Genomic DNA, 5,162 nt, shown 5'->3' on the forward strand with positions numbered 1-5,162 from the left:
AAATAAGGATCTTAAGATATTATGATTTGGTATATTTTATATATATATATATATATATATTTAGACCTATATATCTATATTTATAGACTCTTTGTATATTCTCTTAAATATTGAAAAATAAATACCTCTCTATATTCATCACTTTGTAGTACTTGAGTTCTCTTATATATGTTGTCTTTGATGTCATCCATAGCTTTATATTTCTTTTCTTTTGTAGGTGCCCTTTCTTTTCTATTAAAAGAAAAGCACAAAAAATGTGTATATCAATTTCGCCACTAACGGGGTATGATGCAAACAGCTATCGCTTTTCATTTACGGAAAGATATTTTTTGATACATGGGTACAGAAGCAAATTCCATTCAACACTTTCAGGCCATAATTTCCGAGGCAAGTTGTGTGTGTGTGAGAGAGAGAGAGAGAGAGCCTACATTTGTTAAAATGGCCTTAAAATCAATGATAGGCTATTAAAATTGAAGATTCAAATCGTTGAATATAATTTATATTATAAAAAATAATTTAAAATTAAATTTATATATTTTATTTTTTTTAACTTGTACATATAAATACAAGAATAAATGGCCTTATTGTAATAATAAAATACATATTGGGGCACAAAAATTAAAACAACTTAAATTCACTATGTTTGGAAGATTGGTTCATAGTAAGCATAATACCATGCTATTAAAATCATTCATTTTGACACCTATTTAATAACTAGATTAGCGGCCACCACAATACTTTGCTTTTTAAGATTTCTTTTGTTTTCTCTTTGCTACCGTAGATCAAAGTCAACGGTTCATCTTGAATTTGTGTATCTGATCACTGATTTCTTTTTCAAAAGAAAATGTAAAGTATATAATCCATACATATATGTCATCAGTCTATCACTTACCAGTCTCTCTTTTTCTTTTCCTCTTTCTTTTTTCTTTTTAATAAATCTCACATGTTCACATGGGATTCATCCCATTCTTATCCTGATTTTGGCGAGGCTTCGTCCAATATTAACGTTTTTTAAGAAAACACTTGCAATTCATGGTGCTGGATATTGTTTCTCACTTTCTCTTTCTAATGCCCTACAAATATATATTGGCATCATACATTGATCAAAACTCTGGTAAATGTAGCCTTCTTCTTCACATCTTCTTCTTGTTTAACTGTAGCTCATGAGTGATGCCCCATGAATCTCGAGGTCGCATGTGCTGTAGGATGTATTATTCTCTTAGTGACCAGCAATTGAGCCCTGGACCGACAAATGAGGGCCCATTGGGCCCAGACCAATCACGCCAAACCATAACCCTTATTTCCAATCTGAGGTGGCTCCTTTTCAACATATATGAACACGAGAGGTTATTTATTGTGGATCACATTAACGTTACGAGGGTTGATTGTTATCAGTTCGGACGCCACTGAAACTTCTCCGTCCATGTTTTGCTTTTCTTGCAGCTAGCAAATGGTGAATTTGGATGCACCTTGTTCGGGCTCGGGCAAACACACTTTTGCTTTTAAAATTGAAAAGCCTAAACCAAGCAAAGTTTCGATCCACTCGTCAGTCAGCTAACATGTAACCCTAGTCATAGACCGATAGGCTTTGTTTGCTTACATAATATGTTAGTCCAACAAATTACATGCATTACAGTACCACTAACCCACTATTTCTCTCTCTAAATATATACAATGGCATTGCAAAATGATTTGAGGCACCCATTAAGTCCTAGTTTTTACAATTAAGGCCAAGGAAACACCATTGATCCGGAATATCTAGAGCCTGTTAGCAGAATGACAAATTCCACGACCGATTGGATCATGAGTTTTGTGATAGATCATTCTGAAGAAAATAAATGAACTGATATCTCCCTTTTGCCGATATCATTCCAAAACATCCTTTTTTTCTAACTTTCTCTAGATTGCATTCATACTCAACTGACCAAAAAAATCAAAAACAAAAAACAAAAAAAAAAGGGGGAAACACCCAACTAGATGCATTTGATCCAAGCAAACACCCCTACAATCAGCCAGAACTGAAGAAGAAAGTCGCTGAGGACTACCAGTATTCCAAATAACAACATCACCACCACCCATCATACGCCAAATGTCTCTCGGAAGGGAGTCATGAAATACACAGCAGGCCTTGCCTGAATTAACCAATGGAAATAAAAATTTGGGAATCACCATGTAGCCAAACTTGAAAAACTCGAACGTCTTTAAACCCTCCCAAAATCCTCAAGTCCATTAATACAACATGAAAACTTAATTAATACCGAACCACTCTGACAACAATTCCTTCGAGTTACACTAACGTCCTCATGCCATGCGAGCGTGGTCGGGATGTTCTTGTGCGCACCAACTGGGACCCCGCAACATTACTTGACAATTTAATATTCATATTCCACGATCTTAAGGCTATCTATCTCAGTTTATTTTGAGAGGGGACTTGAAATGATGTGGGGAAAAAAATGATTGGAGATGTAGGGGCCCACATGATACAAATCTAAGGATACAAAGTTGACGAAGGACCTTGGTGGGGAATAATTCTAGCATGTTCTATTTAAACAAGATTAAAGTACCGTAAAGCATTCCAGAAGATCTTGCCTTACAAAAACCCAATTCCATGTATTAGAGAAAAAAAAAATAAAAAGATAAAAAAAAAGATCCAAGGAGATCGATCTCAATCTTAAGTCACAACTTAAATGTTTTTCCAGCATAACAAAACAAATAAGTAAAACTAAAAACAGTAGAACAAATGTCGTCCCATAGCCTACGTATCCCTTGTTTTAGCCCCTTAGCCTGGCTAGCGTCTTCAAGGTGCACCATTGATCCCACCTGCAATTCTGCACTAAGAAAGAACAAGCAGAGAAAAAGTATGATATGTAGTAAAAGTCTACTCAGCTTAACTTTTTATATGAAACAAGGAACTCAGAATCAGAAGGAGCAAACAAGAATCCATGCAAGTCCGGACACTATATACTACGCCAAATCTACACGGGGAAAACACACACAAAAATAAAAAAAATAAAAAAAAAAGAGGTTTTTTTAGCTCTGCTAGGCCTGCCGACATCAAGCTAAAAAATATTATTTTCAAAAAATTTCTAACAAAATAATAGAAATATTAAAATAAGATAAAAGCCTCACGAACGATCTTGGCCAACCTACAACAGCTGAAAAAGTCGTGAACGTGCTGTAAAAGCTGCAGACAGATACATGTTTTATTATTAAACAAAAATTAAAGCACCAGCACCTTCAAATCCAAGCATCCAGATGGCATCCAAGAAAATCTAACAGGCAAACCAGGCGTAGCCAGAGAAACTGTAGAAAGATGATTACCCATCGGAAAATAGGCAGCTCCACCACCAAGAATACCAGTAGCTAGAATAAATATCACTCCAGCCCCCCACACAACCAGATTCCATGATAGTGAGCATAAATATCACTCCAGCCCCCCACACAACCAGAATAAAATGCCAAGTCTTGCACCAAGGTGGAATTTACCATGGAATCTGATCCTCTACAGGCTCTCACATGCCGTAAGCTTGAAAAAACCAAAGGCATACAACAGGAAATAAGAGGAAACCAAGGAGACCCAACAACAAGAGATGAAAGAGAGTGGTAGGCAACACAGAGTTTTGATGTAGAGCTCCCTTCAATCCAAACAAAGATCAGGAAGGGTTAATGCAGCTCCCGGGCCATGCAAGCCACAAGCCTATTCCAAACCCCAAAACAACTCTCTCTCCCACCGGCGGCATCAGAATAAAACCATGGGATAGGATAGTGGAATCCATGTCTCAGCAGCTAAATCCAACCCTCGAAGACCCTCCTTTGGATCTCAAGGAGCTCTACATCAAATCCTACATCTCGGAATCCCAGACAAAAACAAACTTCTTGGAAAAAAAAAAAGAAAGAAAGAAAAAACCAATATGAAAAAGAGGAGTAAACTTGTAAGCTTGTTACCAACCGGAACCTACATACCACATGCAGGAGAACCCGAAGCCAGAAATTATGAAAATAAAATACCAACATCCAAACCATTCACAGGCTCAAACCCAACACATGGGAACAATCTGACTGTGGAGGGACAGGTTCAGCTGGTGTTACTTAGGGGTTAATGGAAGGAGGAGGGGTGTTCTTATAGGTGACTTGGGGTCTTTCTTTACTCTTTTTCCTGCATCACATCTAGAGGGAGCCTCGGGGAACGGCTTGAATAGATTCCTCTGACTTCTCTGATCACACTCACATGTCTGGTGGACTCCCACCCCCCTCCTATCTCTTCCTTCCTGTCTGACCGCGGTTATCCCTGAACGGGGATAGGATTACGTCTGTGTGCAGGTTTTTCTGTACGTAGGCTGGTGGCAAATGGTCCGTTATTTATAACACCATATTGGAATGCTCTAGGAGCTTGAAATATTTAGAAACGTGGATAAAGATATCTTAAGATACTCCACTCATATCTATCTTCTCTGTCCATACTAATCTTCTTTGGTAGATATATTACTCACTAATTAGAAACGCAAATTACTATTACTTAGGTTGTTTTGTAATTTCGTCCTCCTTGGGAGGTCCACCTTGTATTTTGCAGAATTAACCGGGCATTTGAAGAACATCCAAAATTGGTTTATATGAGGAAAAGGAGTAAAAAAGAGGATATTATTATGTAACAGGTGGATAGATGGCTCAATAGTCCGCTCTTAATTTCTTCAATATATAACTCAATCAAATAAATATTAATTTAATTAATATTTTAAAAAGTAAAAATTAGCTAGCCTTTCAAGCTATTTATCCTAGTGTCCAGCAAACTTTCTAGATGACTTCCTACCAAAAAAAAAAAAAAACTTTCTAGATGACAATGACTTGTCCAATTTATAGGGCATAGCAATAATCATTGCTCCCACGGCCAAATTTAAAGTTACTCAAAGAAAATTTTATGCTTTAAATGCACGCATAGGCTAGCCATTAACAAGAAGAAAAGAATGCGACAAATAATTATTTGACACCATCATCTCTATCCATTCCTGATTTGGGGATCGTGCCAAAACAAGCACCGTGAATTAAACGGATGTGCTTAGAAAGCCGATTTTTAGTGAAGATGCCATCCCTGAAGGGAACCGAGGCTCAATGGTCCCCGTCACTGCAAGGCCCTGATTTTAATTTTCTTATGAGTTGTCTGGGGT

The 5,162-nt window shown here is 37.2% G+C and overlaps 1 long non-coding RNA gene across 1 annotated transcript; it reads right to left on the bottom strand.

Annotated features, from left to right (window-relative positions):
- Positions 1-2,590: 2,590 nt before the first annotated feature.
- Positions 2,591-4,421, bottom strand: LOC105048461 (uncharacterized). The gene is made up of 2 exons (XR_003801323.2): positions 3,322-4,421; positions 2,591-2,828 (listed from the first exon to the last, which is right to left on the bottom strand). It is a non-coding gene; the product is annotated as an uncharacterized lncRNA (long non-coding RNA).
- Positions 4,422-5,162: the final 741 nt, after the last annotated feature.

This window comes from Elaeis guineensis, chromosome 7 (genome assembly GCF_000442705.2).
Source record: "Elaeis guineensis isolate ETL-2024a chromosome 7, EG11, whole genome shotgun sequence".
Classification (NCBI taxonomy): Eukaryota; Viridiplantae; Streptophyta; class Magnoliopsida; order Arecales; family Arecaceae; genus Elaeis; species Elaeis guineensis.